Source organism: Xenopus laevis, chromosome 8L, assembly GCF_017654675.1.
Source record: "Xenopus laevis strain J_2021 chromosome 8L, Xenopus_laevis_v10.1, whole genome shotgun sequence".
Lineage (NCBI taxonomy): Eukaryota > Metazoa > Chordata > Amphibia > Anura > Pipidae > Xenopus > Xenopus laevis.
Window position 1 is genome coordinate 66,305,660 of NC_054385.1, and position 14,337 is coordinate 66,319,996.

At 36.8% G+C, this 14,337-nt stretch overlaps 1 long non-coding RNA gene across 1 annotated transcript; it reads right to left on the reverse strand.

Annotated features, from left to right (window-relative positions):
• Positions 1-291: 291 nt before the first annotated feature.
• On the reverse strand, positions 292-4,441 carry LOC121396835. Its single transcript, XR_005963166.1, has 3 exons — positions 3,513-4,441; positions 1,439-1,461; positions 292-675 (listed from the first exon to the last, which is right to left on the reverse strand). It is a non-coding gene; the product is annotated as an uncharacterized LOC121396835 (long non-coding RNA).
• Between the last annotated feature and the right edge of the window lie 9,896 nt (positions 4,442-14,337).

Genomic DNA, 14,337 nt, shown 5'->3' on the forward strand with positions numbered 1-14,337 from the left:
AGTCGAAGTACTGTCTCTTTAAAAAATACTTCAACCCCCTAGTTCGCCACCTAAAACCTACCGAGGCCAATGTTAGCCTATGGGGAAGGTCCCCATAGGCTAACTAATAATTTTCTGATCGAAGGAAAATCCTTCGATCGATGGATTGAAATCCTTTGAATCGTTCGATTCGAAGGATTTAATCGTTCGATCGAACGATTATTCCTTCGATCGTAGGGATATTGCTAAATCCTTCGACTTCGATATTCGAAGTTGAAGGATTTCAATTCGGCAGTCGAATATCGAGGGTTAATTAACCCTCGATATTCGACCCTATGTAAATCTGCCCCTTAATATTAGGTATCCATTGAAGAAGTAAGACAACCCAGGGAATGGAAACATTTCTAATTAGAATATTTGCCACCTAAAACCTGCTGAGTTCATTTACAGTACAAGTCAATGGCAGAGGTCTGTTGAACCATTTCAATATGTTAATTGCCTTCCTGGCATTCAAGTTTTTGGGACATTTTTTTTGGGGAAATTTGAGTAAATGTTTACAGATGTTTATTATTATTTGTGCACCATAACAGATGCATAGGTGATATTTTCCTCCTTCCTTATCCGTGGGTGTGAAGATAGGTTTCCGCTACAGATCTCAGCATAATGAATTATTGGTTCATCTTTCTTCTCTCTTTCCTACAATGCCAAAAAAGCAGTAAGAGTTAGACACTATTTGCTGGGTATTGTGGTTTAGCAATAGGCATTGCCAAGCAGTGGAAACAAATCTTGGTTATATTCATTGGCTTATGGTCTGTCACAGTTCTATCTGTCTGGCACTTGCCTTCAAAGAGAAACACCCCTCTTAACAAGACTGTTGAATGTGGCTCTGAATAACTTATCACTTACTATCTTCTTCCCTCTGTGATCCAGAGATATTATAAGAATCACAAGGAAATGTATCTTCTATATCTGTATGCAGCATAATGTACAGCTGAATAGCAACATTTTATTATGTGTAATTGTGATTGGGATCTTTCTGTACACCTTAAGTCTACTAAAAAAATAATTTAAACATTAAATTAAACCCAATAGGTTTGTTTTGCCTCCAACTATGATTTATTATATCTTAGTTGGAATCAGGTACAAGGTACCATTTCATTACTACTGAGGAAAAGGAAATCACTAGATAACGGATCCTATACTTGTACTATTATCCCACCTACACTAATTTAATCTTCAGGATACTTATATCTATATCCTTGCATTCTAACTGCACTCAACTGCAATAATTTCTGTATGGAGCATCTCATAGAAAATACAGACTCCTGCTGACGAGAGCTTGAAAAAAATATGAGTATTTCACATCACCCCCTTTACTATTGCCAAGATTGTGTGTGTGTGTGTGTGCGTGCGTGCGTGCGTGCGCGCACGCGCGCGCAAGACTTAGCAGATCACTTACCTTACATTTAGTATCAGTCAAACCTGTAAAATATAAATATCTGAATTACTCGTAAATAAATGTATATTGTTAATTAAGTGACCTATGTAAGAATCTTACTAAATTGTCATATTCATATCAAGAACTATTTTACCAGAGTCACTTATTGATCACACAGCACAATGAAAATATTGTTTTTCCAAAACTGCCAAATACATAATTTTCCCTCATAATCCCAAAATAATAAAACAGAACTGCAAATTCAGAATGCCCTCATGTCAAAATTATATCTGCACATGAGTCTTTAGGCCTAAATCCGCTATGCGTATTGACCCTGGTCATTGTGGAACACTGGATCCCTGGACTGCTGTCTTTACAAGTTGTGCAAAAGGTTGCACCCAAAACCTTTCCTGCATACTGCTACCCGGATAGAAATTCAGAACTAGAGGGTGGGAACATCTCCCCTGGCTCTGACGCCTATGTTTTCTGTAATAGAGTATCCAATGGCACATGCAATATTTCACTTATGGCCTGTTGTAATTTATTTTATAGAAACCTGCAGTGTTCAGGGGTATGATTCCCTTTAATCACAGAACATGTCAGGCACTGTGGGAATCCAGGACTTGGGTGAAAAGGAGCTGACTAACTTCTACTAATTGGAAAATACAAAACTGGTTTAATAGAAAATATATTTAGAAATTACCCTAAAAGCATTGAACATTTTTAATTAATGTACAGTGTTTGCAATAACATTTTCTTTTATTGTGAAAAAACTTTGTTTTCATTCTGTGGATAAAAATCCCCTTTAACCATAAATGTCAACACAATGGAACAGAAGTAAAAGATTAATAAAAATAAAAATGATTTGGTTGAATTTATTATAGTAGGTTGTAAATACAGTAAAATAATAAGCCAGTACAGGTATGGGACCCGTTATCCAGAAACCCACTATCCTAAAAGCTCCAAATTACGGAATGTCCATCACCCATAGACTCCATAATAATCATCCAATTTAAATTTTTTAAAATGATTTCCTTTTTCTCTGTAATAATAAAACAGTACCTTGTACTTGATCTAAACTAAGATAGAATTAATCCTTATTGGAAGCAAAACCAGCTTATTGGTTTTATTTAATGTTTGCATGATTTTCTAGTAGACATAAGGTATGAAGATCCAAAATTACAGAAAGATCTGTTATCCAGAAAACCCCAGGTCCCATACCTGTACTCTGAATCCAGCCTATGAGCATCAACTGGTGCCTCACCTCTTGTGCCATTTCCATCCATATTGGCATTAGAATGAGACTAGTCTGGTCAGGCAGCTGGTGCTAATAAATTAATGGTCTTAAAGTGACACAGGCTGTAAAATTATAATCAGAAGTATAGAAGGGACAGTCAAATGACAGTGTAGCAAATGGATGAGGCAAAGAATGAATTACTGTAATAAAAATACCTGGTGGTCTAGTGGTACGGCCGCCACGCCGCCGCACACCTGGCGTGATTGTGCCAGCATGCATGGGGCACATTTTGAAAGTATTTTAGGCCCATTCTGACTCCCAGCCAGTGCCCGTGATAGAACTTGTTTCTAGTGGTTTCCTGAGCCTTGTGCATCCGATCTGTTCCGTATCTTGTCTGTTTGATTACCCGTGTTTGACCCTGCCTGTTCCTGACTATTCTGCATTCTGTATCCTGACCCTTGCCTGCCGACGACAACTCTTCCTGCTTAACCCCTTGATTGGCAACCCGGTTTGACCCTTGCCTGCCTGACGATTCTTGATATCTGCCTGCCTCGACCCAGCCTGTCTGACGATTCTCTTGCCTGCTCCATTTGTACCGTGACCTTCGGCCCAAAAGACTCTGCTAACAGCCGTGCCCCTTTGCCAACCAGAACATCTCGTCTTGCACCTCTCGTTAAGTCCAGGTGGCACCCAAGTAAGCTGAGGGCTCCTCCCGAAGCCCAAAGGTGGTCACACTACTGGGGAAGCCGAGACCAGTGTGCTTGGCACTTGTTCTGGTATTGGGTGCCGGTCGTGACAATTACATTTTAAAGAGAATCCAGAATCCATAAAAATGTGTGTACATATTTTAGAACCTACCTTTAAGAAGATATTTAACTATCACAGCCACAAGCAGAATGATAATACCAGCTTCCAAACCTACAATGCCATACAGGATAACACATGGATTTTCTGTTATGCCATCTGGAACTGAAGATTTATGCAACAATTACTAGGTCATACGTACTAATTTAGGACTTTTCAATGTTAAATATGCAAGCTCTGATATTTGCTTTTTATTATGATAATACTGATTTTGGATGAATTAGTACTCATACTGATCTTGAACTTTTTTATTGACATATTCACAATACAATTATAAAGTCATTCTAAGCATACACTTGGTTCCTACATTTACCCATCAATAAGTCAAGTTGGATGTAACTTTCAGTTTCATCTAAAGCTATATTTCACACAAAGTGAGCTTTATTAGGGTGGAAACTAGATACAGTTGTCAGTATACAATTTTATCAGAAGATCAGTGTTTAATTTGTCACCTTTCATTCTCACTTGAATGAAGCGATTTCCTTTGAATCACACATCAGGGTAAATTTAAATAGTGAATGTAATTTATTTGTCTGATATAGTTTACTGGCTCTACTAATTTGTTTTCTGATCTATTCCGCAAAGAGAAAATATAATCCACCATTCTAATATATTCTTTATATTTGCATTCGATACAATCTAAAATACCTTTTTTGTTTCATTCATATCATGCTAACCTGATGCCCAAATAATAATTAATCTGCCCCCCACTAGTGCATTCTGTGGTTATTCTATAGCCCTAATACAGTATCAGGACTGTGGCACAATTGTTATAAAATGTCTTTGAAATATATTTCTTGCCTAGTGTATGAAGAAAAACACTAATATAGTTTATCTAAAAAAGGAATACACTTTATTTCAATTAATTAGAAATTATTCCAATTAGAAAATCATTCATATGTCTACAGTAGTAACTAACACACTGATATTTTCTCTTTAATACTTTGCATACTATATTTATACACAACAAACCTTTATACAATGTGTAGGAAACAAACTTTGGTGGTGTAGTTCCTGCTTTAGGCATTCTGGGTCAACTTAAACCAATAAAATACTGTATGAAGAAACCCGCATGAAGGCCACCACATTAGTTTCTTCAGATTTACTTGTTTGATGTTTGAACTGTATTTATAAATAGGTCATGAGCGATTACAATCTTTCACACCTGAAGAAGACTTGCTTTAAAAATGTTGGTATATGTTCATTTCTGAGTAAGTAAAAAAGATAAAAAATATCCACAAAATTTAGGTTTTCGCAGGAATTTGACTGTATGTTTTAATGTGGCTTAAGCTATAAGAAACACACGAATCAGGGTATGCAGGACCGTGTGTTGCTGAAGCACTGGCCTACTTATATTGTTTCCTTACAGTCTATGGATGTGGTTTTGTGTATACAGTACTCATCAGAGATACCAACATAATAGTCCCTTCACTTATGCATAACATTTTTTTAAGGTGAAAGCATTCTTGCAGTATAGCAGCTAAGCAGTATAGATACAGTGGGGGTCATTTATAAAGTTCGTGCAGCGCATATTTTATTGCAAATGGTTGCATTGCCCATGTTTTTTTCCTGAACATTAATATATTGCACTGCTGGTTCCTGCTTTTTGCGAATTCGCATTGCGAATACATTTTCGCAAATGGCTTGAAAATGAGACGGGTGTTTGCGTGAGTGTGCCCACTGTGCGAGGTTGTTCTGTGTGAAAATAGCGTTGACAATGACTTAGATTCGCAATTTGCAAAACTGTTTTGTGAATATTTTCTCCGACACCAAAGTTGTGGCGTAATTCAAACGCAAAGTGTGCACATAAATATTCGCAATTTGCGATTTTTTACATATTTAAAAAAGTCTTATAGACATTCACGTTGTAAAAAAAAAAATCACAATTCGGTTTGCACACTCTTTTTCAGCTTTATAAATGTAACCATGCACAGGGCAAATATATTCACTATGCGAACCAATCTGCCCTGCGCGGCGTTTATAAATGAGCCCCAGTATGTCAACAATGATTGTTTGTAAAATAATATCATGTGAAATATAAAATATAATCAATAAAACTAAAGCTGGTATATATTTTAGTAGTACCTTTCTTTTTGTGTGTCTGTGTCACTTTTACTCTGGCTGCAGGTATTTGTTTCATGGTACTACCAGGAAACTCCACATGGCAGCAGTACGTTCCGGAGTCACTCTCCGTCAGGTTAGCAATAATCAGCTGCCGATTAGGGATGTAGCGAACGTCGGAAAAAAAGTTCGCGAACATATTCGCGAACTTGCGCAAAAACGCGAGCGGTTCGCGAACGGTTCGCGAACCCCATAGACTTCAATGGGAAGGCGAACTTTAACATCTAAAAAAAAAATTTCTGGCCAGAAAAATGATTTTAAAGTTGTTTAAAGGGTGCAACGACCTGGACAGTGGCATGCCAGAGGGGGATCAAGGGCAAAAATGTATCTGAAAAATCTGCCTGTGTGTGCTTGGAAGAGATAGTGTAGGGGGAGAGCTGTTAGTGATTTCAGGGACAGATGATAGTAAGTTTGCTGGCTAGTAATCTGCTTGATACTGCTCTGTATTGGAGGGACAGAAGTCTGCAGGGATTTGAGGGACATTATAGCTTAGGTAGCTTTGCTGGCTAGTAATCTACTGTTCTCTTTAAACAACTGCCATACGTTGACCTTGTAGGCATTGTTTGCCCAGTTTTTTTGGACGCAGCCACTGAAGCACAGTTGCCAGAAAAAATATGCCATATAAATGCTGAAAATAGTCATTTTTCGCCATACGTTGACCTTGTAGACATTGTTTGCCCAGTTTTTTTGGTTGCAGCCACTGAAGCACAGTTGCCAGAAAAAATATGCCATATAAATGCTGAAAATAGTCATTTTTCGCCATACGTTGACCTTGTAGACATTGTTTGCCCAGTTTTTTTGGTTGCAGCCACTGAAGCACAGTTGCCAGAAAAAATATGCCATATAAATGCTGAAAATAGTCATTTTTTGCCATATACGTTGAGTCAACGTATGGCAAAAAATGACTATTTTCAGCATTTATATGGCATATTTTTTCTGGCCTCTGTGCTTCAGTGGCTGCGGCCAAAAAAACTGGGCAAATAATGCCTACAAGGTCAACGTATACACTACTACAGCGGTGGATACGGATTACGTAAAATATATTATGGCTGCTTGAAAAAAGTCACTCCGGTGTTTTTTCTGGAGACGGTAATATTATGGATATTTAGACAGAATGTGAACAAGGTCACACAGCTAGATGGCGGGTTGAAGAAAACAGTGTGCAAATAATGCCTACAAGGTCAACGTATACACTACTACAGCGGTGGATACGGATTACGTAAAATATATTATGGCTGCTTGAAAAAAGTCACTCCGGTGTTTTTTCTGGAGACGGTAATATTATGGATATTTAGACAGAATGTGAACAAGGTCACACAGCTAGATGGCGGGTTGAAGAAAACACTGTGCAAATAATGCCTACAAGGTCAACGTATACACTACTACAGCGGTGGATACGGATTACGTAAAATATATTATGGCTGCTTGAAAAAAGTCACTCCGGTGTTTTTTCTGGAGACGGTAATATTATGGATATTTAGACAGAATGTGAACAAGGTCACACAGCTAGATGGCGGGTTGAAGAAAACACTGTGCAAATAATGCCTACAAGGTCAACGTATACACTACTACAGCGGTGGATACGGATTACGTAAAATATATTATGGCTGCTTGAAAAAAGTCACTCCGGTGTTTTTTCTGGAGACGGTAATATTATGGATATTTAGACAGAATGTGAACAAGGTCACACAGCTAGATGGCGGGTTGAAGAAAACACTGTGCAAATAATGCCTACAAGGTCAACGTATACACTACTACAGCGGTGGATACGGATTACGTAAAATATATGAATGCTGCTTGAAAAAAGTCACTCCGGTGTTTTTTCTGGAGACGGTAATATTATGGATATTTAGACAGAATGTGAACAAGGTCACACAGCTAGATGGCTGGTTGAAGAAAACAGTGTGCAAATAATGCCTACAGGGCACATAAAGCCTAAAAGGTCAACTTATACACTACTACAGCGGTAGTAAAATAAAAAAAAGTAAAATAAAAAAAAAATGAATATTAAAAAAAAAAATTAAAGTTGGTGCTGCTGAACTACTAGGAGCAGCAGATTAGCACACCAGTCCCACTCCCCAACACTGCTAGACTAATAGCACTGGGCTCTTATAGTAGTAGTAGTAGTAGTAGTAGTAAAACAACAAAAAATAAATAAAAGCAGTCCTTACAAGGACTACTGTTATTGCAGCAGTCAGCAGATGAGATCAGAAGCAGGACAGCTGCCCACTGCAGCTACATACAGAGCACTGCAGTAGAAGGTAGATTACTAGCCAGCAAAGCTACCTAAGCTAAAATGTCCCTCAAACCCCTGCAGACTTCTGTCCCTCCAATAACAGAGCAGTATCAAAACGATTACTAGCCAGCAAACTTTCAACTGTCCCTGAAATCACTAACAGGCAGCAGCTCTCTCCCTACACTATCTCTTCAGCACACACAGGCAGAGTGAAAAAACGCTGCAGGGCTTCGGTTTTTATAGGGAAGGGGAGTGGTCCAGGGGAGAGCTTCCTGATTGGCTGCCATGTACCTGCTGGTCTGGGGTGAGAGGGCAAAAAAAAGCGCCAACAATGGCGAACCCAAAATGGCGAACGTCGCGCGACGTTCGCGAACTTCCGGCGAGCGCGAACACCCGATGTTCGCGCGAACAAGTTCGCCGGCGAACAGTTCGCGACATCTCTACTGCCGATTGCCATTCTCAGATATTACTCTGTGTTTGTAGGATGGGTGTTTCATGAGATCTGTTTTATTCTCACAGCCCAAAGACCAGGTCACAGAGAAACTGTGGGAATCATTTGTAAAGGAGCAGCTGATCTTCACTGACCCTCCAGCATCAGCTTTCACAAACTCTTGTTTCTCAGTTGGTAGCAGATCATTACCATCTTGTAAGGGAGACAAAATGTGTTATAGCTTTAAAAATTATTTTTATTCTGACATTTATCTTAAAGTCTTTTGGTTTGAAAATCATCAGATACAGACATTTTGGTAACCAATGGAGTTGTCACCTTTTTGGGAAAAAAATTACCAGCCTTCCTATAATTTTATTTTTCTGTCCTATTAATTACATCAAGCATCATTTTTACTGGCCAGGCAGGTAAAATACTGGCTAAGAGGCAACCCTAGTAACCAGAATGATGGGAATGTGCTGCATCAAGTTAACCAAAAACAAAGGCCAATTGTTAAACATAATTTCTTGGGACCATGTGTAAGCCCCTTTCTTAGCAATTTGACTGATTAAACTGCATTCCCATAACGCCATAGAAATTGGCATAGAAGGAAGCCAGGTAAACCAGTAACCAAATTTGCCATATCTATTGGCTGTCCTGAAACTGCATTGCCTGCATTTATGCATAGTGAGTTGACCCTTTTGCTTGCAGAATTATATTCACATTCATCAGTGCAATGTGGCCACATGTATATGGACATGTTAATTTGGCAAATCAACATGTCATAACATTTTTATTTCAATACATGTTTTGCATTTTAAAAAGAGTGCAGTGTTCTATAAAAAAAATATCTGCCATAGTTATACCAAATGATACCAAATTAACATAGAGTAACAAGCCAAAAAGGGTTGATATTGTCTAAAGATTCACTTAATATATTCTTGAAGAATATTACCAGTCTTGCAGGAAATAATTCAGAATGCATAAGGTAAGTGTTATTAGTTAGAGCTAACACAATCTTTTAAAAAGAGAGGGAATAGCAAGTAAGAACCTTATAAGCATAGAATAAGATGGGGGAAAAGTTAAACAGGAAAAACATTTTAAGGAACTCTGAAAGCAGGGGAGAAAGACCCCAAGGAATAGGAAAAATGGAAAAAGCAATGTCCTGTATAGGGTGCAAGTCATCCAATGGACATCCTGAGATATCTACTGCATATCCATGGACCCCGTTCTAATGATTTCTTATGAGTATTCTGAAAGATCCTTATTAACCAAAATTCAGTCTAATTTGCATTTATCCATGTCCAAAGATAGGCTGTGCTTTTCCCAATTTTTCAGGAGTCTGACAAGCAGCAATAATTATAAGGTGATACAGAGATATACAGGGTATATACAGAGATATACTTAGATTCAGGAGTCAGCAAGCACAGACCTCAAGATGCAGTTGCAGCAGTTATTCAGCTGTTGTGCTTATAAGCCACATCAGTAATAAAGCATAATCAATCCCCCAATCAGACCCCCAAGCCACTAAGCAGTATGTTTTAATGTATTTTCCTGACATAAGAAAAATTACTGTAAGTAATCAGTACTTCTAAAGTTATAATTTACATTAAGGTTAATCACTTTAGGTGTCTACTTGTCTCTGTGGGAGATCCAAACACTATTTAAATACCATAATTTTATGATGATGATGAATGTATGAAAAAGTGATTATTTTGCAGTCAATTAGGGCCTTATTTATCAAAGTCCTCATTTTTCTGATTATTTTAATAAAAAAAGCCAGACCAAACTAGAATCCACGACTAGACCATATTTATTGTAATAAAAAAAATAAGTCCAGATTTTATCGGATTGGGGACAAACACAAAAAAATATATCAAAAATCCAACTCGCATGATTTTTTTCTGATTTTTTTTCTAGAATTGCTCAATTCTTTCAGGCTTTTCTGGAAAAAGCCAGAAAAATTGAGAGATTCAGGAAAACATTTTTTCTGATCCGAAATAGTCGGATTTTCGGACTAATTCCAGCATAGATCATAGAAACTTCCAAATAGGATAGGGACCTCTCCCATTGACTTATATTTAACCTTGGTAGCTCTGCGATGCCGGATTTTCGGATTCTGACATTTTCCATCCTCAGGGTATAATAAATCTTGAAAAATTTGAGGGTTTTTTTTTCAACTAAAAATGTGGATTTTATCGTTTTTGGCACTCGGACTTAAATAATGCCCTGGTGCCAACAGAATATGTATATATAAATTTGTAGAAGGAAAGCTGTTGCACGCAAGGGACACACTATCTGGAGGTAAAAAAAAATTTTTTTATTTAGATCGACGTTTCGACCCTCAGTGGGGTCTTTACCAAGTGAGGGTCAAAACGTCGATCTAAATAAAAAATTTTTTTTTTACCTCCAGATAGAGTCCCTTGCGTGCAACAGCTTTCCTTCTACAAATTTATATATATATATATATATATATATATATATATATATATATATATATATATATATATATATATATATATATATATATATATACACATATATACAATTAGATTTTTTCAATTAATCACTTATTTGTAATAGTATCTAAATTAGTGCAGTATCTTTTTGAGACATTTATATTTAAAAAAAAGTTACCGCACTCGTTGAAACTATTGCAAATAAGTTATTAATTGAGAAAGCGAAACATGCGTTGGGGCACGCTATTATTGGTAATGGTTTTATTCAATTACATTTATAATTTATCAAGCGCTGAGGTAAACAGCATAAGATTGTAGGTGCTTGTGTTTTATACTAATACGCTTTGAGCAGCCCAATTTGGTGAATATATCTCCAAACTTGTGTATACATTTTGACCTTTTCGATCGTCTATTCCAAGGTACCTTGGGTCTGTGGTTTTATTGGCTAAATAGCTCTCTCCTGAGTACAAGGGAAGGTAACTAACGAGACCACAGCCCTTGGTGTCCTGCCGTTCTCCCTCTTCCTCTGTGGTATCCCTTTATAGTAATAACAAAAGCTAAGAATCTCTTGTATTTCAATTTTCCAACTTTACCTTAAGGAGGGTTTGGCTAGGTACCGTCTTATTTACATGCTGAGATATACCTGAAATCTCACAAGACAATAGTTTAGGGATATTTTAAACTTTGTTATCACACAAGTAACTTTACGTTAAGTTGGTGTTTGCATATATTATGTGAATACTGCCTTAAGGGGAATCACTATTAAACAAGCAATGTAATTTGAATTAATTGTAATTGAATTGTTTAACGCTGAGGAAAAACCAGCAAGGTGTTATGTTTGGTTGTTCTAAACTTGAATTTACTGCACAAGCCATTTAGTAGATGTCTTTGTTACCCACATTACAATACTATTCATTTGTGAGAATCACTAATGTGAAAGCTACCTTTCACTTGGTTTCAGTTAATTGAAATATTAATAGGAAATGTGGATATTCGCAGATAGTTGGCACAAATCACTTTAACAACTACAGGGGTAAAAAAGGAATAATCATTGCAGAAATTATGAGATTTTACAAGTAACTTGAATATCGGTACAAGTCTACATTTAAGTTTAAATAGTTTAAAGAGGGTTTCTTTCACTATATCTTGTATACTAATCTATTCCCCTCTAATCTATTTCGTTTGGTTAGAGCAATCTTGGTCACTAGTAGACTAATTGGTTTTGGGAATAATATATTTAAAGCATAGTCCAAACCTTTGCTCAAATAAAGATTCACATTATAATTAAGGCAGTGCAATTGTGACTCTTTTTAGGGATTAAAATGCTGGATATAATTAATGGAGTGCAAGTCTATTTCTGCTTTGTGATTTGTAAAGTTACCCTGAACTCTGAATAGGATGTTGAAGGAGTGATATTGATATTATATATACATGTATCCACTCACATACTGTGCGGTGAGATTTTTTTATTTGCCACAGATTATAAAATTTTATCTAAATAGGCATGCATTTACTTACTAATGCTAAATACTACAAACTAATATATAGTTAATATTCAGTACCTACCAGCCAGTACAGTCAGGTGAACGAGAGCAAGAAGAGCACACTTGCAAGTAATTTCCATTTCTCTGCAATGATAAAGACGGATATTTTGTAACGTTGCTATTGATCTTTAATTAAACCCAATAAGGATGTATTATATCTTAGTTGGGATCAAGTACAATGTACTGTTTCATTACTACAATGATAATTTTTAAAAATCTGAATTATTTGATTATATTGCAGTCTATGGGAGACCACCTTTCTGTAATTCAGAGCTTTCTGGATAACAGGATTCCAGATAACGGATCATATACTTGTATAAGCTGCTATCATATCAATAACAAGCAGATCACTCATCTTCATTCATTCAATATCTGGGAAACCTGTAAAATATCAATCATATCTAAATGACACTTTAGAAATGAATAGCTTTTAGGCCTATTATATGGCTATGTGTCTATTAGGAAATATGAAACAGTGCTTTGGGGCATTGCAGTAATGTTTGTAATAATCAAGAAGAATGTTATTTTTGTGAATTTCCATGGTATGAGACAGGGGTGCCTATTTTAAGCATGTTATCTTTTAAACATAATTAAAGGTTGGATAATGCATAATCTCAGAAATTCTGGAGTTATAGCAAATTCTACTTTTGTATCTGATTTATGGACTGCATATACAGTACTATAGTTCTGTTTGGTTACAAACTGTGTAGTATTATATACAAGTACATTGAATTATACTATAAACGACTTGTTATAAACCACTTGTTTCCCTACACATAAAAAGTGCAGATTTCTACAGACCTGTAGGGGCCCCTGGATTCTATTAAGCATTTTTTGTACATCAAGGAGAATGATGCAGGAACACAGGCAGGCAGGAGTTTGGTATAGGAAAGTAGCTTTATTCACATTTATAGATAGAGAGGGGTGCAATGTCCCCTCTAAGCTATATGCTTGTGCACACAAATTTTGAGGCTAGTGCACACAACAAATTGTGGTCCACACAAACAATTTCATGTGAAAACACAAAATGTTGCATTTATTCTGACCTGCACACACAGTTTTTAAAAAATGTGCTCACAAGTTTAAAATGTGTGCACACAAGAATTTTTGGCACACATAGCCAAGAAAGAATTAAAGGGGACATCGGTGGGGTGTTAGGGATGGGGAATTTAAAGAATATTCAGAATATATAGAAATGAATTCTTACACATTTTTGAACATACCTTAAAAAAGATATTTAACTATCACAGCCACAAGCAGGATTATAATACCAGCTTCCAAACCTACAGTGCCATATAGGATAAAACAAGGATTTTCTGTTATGCCATCTGAAATGGAAGATTTGTGTACGGTATATATTATTATTGCTATTATTATTACTATCAATAATAATCCCCACGTGTAACATGAAAACTCCACCGGTTTCATATATATAGTACATAAGAATGCACCAAATCCATCATTTTTGCATTTGGCAGAATACTATTTCTATAGCTCACTACTAGTGACCCAGTGGTGACCAATAAAAGAGCAACCATGTTTGGGAGTTTTAAACTTGAAAGCAAGTAAGTTGCAGGTAAAACTTAGTCTTTGTGTAAAATGTATAATAAAGCAATAAAATTCTTAAAGGAATCTGTCATGATTTTTATGGTGTAGTCTTTATTTCTAAATTACACTGTTTACACTACAAATAATTCACTCTACCATATAAAATGTTATTCCTGAACCAATAAGTATATTTTTTAGGAAGAGCCAGCGCTTTAGGATGGAATTGCTTTCTGGCAGGCTGTTGTTTCTAGTGATGGGCAAATATATTCGCCAGGCGCGAATTTGCGCGATTCACCGCCAGCGAATAAATTCGCGAAACGCCAGCGAAAATTTGCGGAAAAAATTCGCCAGCAGAAAATTTTCTGAAAAAACGGGCGCCAGCGTCAAAAACGGACGCCGGCGTCAAAAAAATGGGCACCGGCGTCAAAAACGAGACGCCGGCGCTGTTCACGAATTTGGCTGCGAAACGGCGCAAATTCGCCCA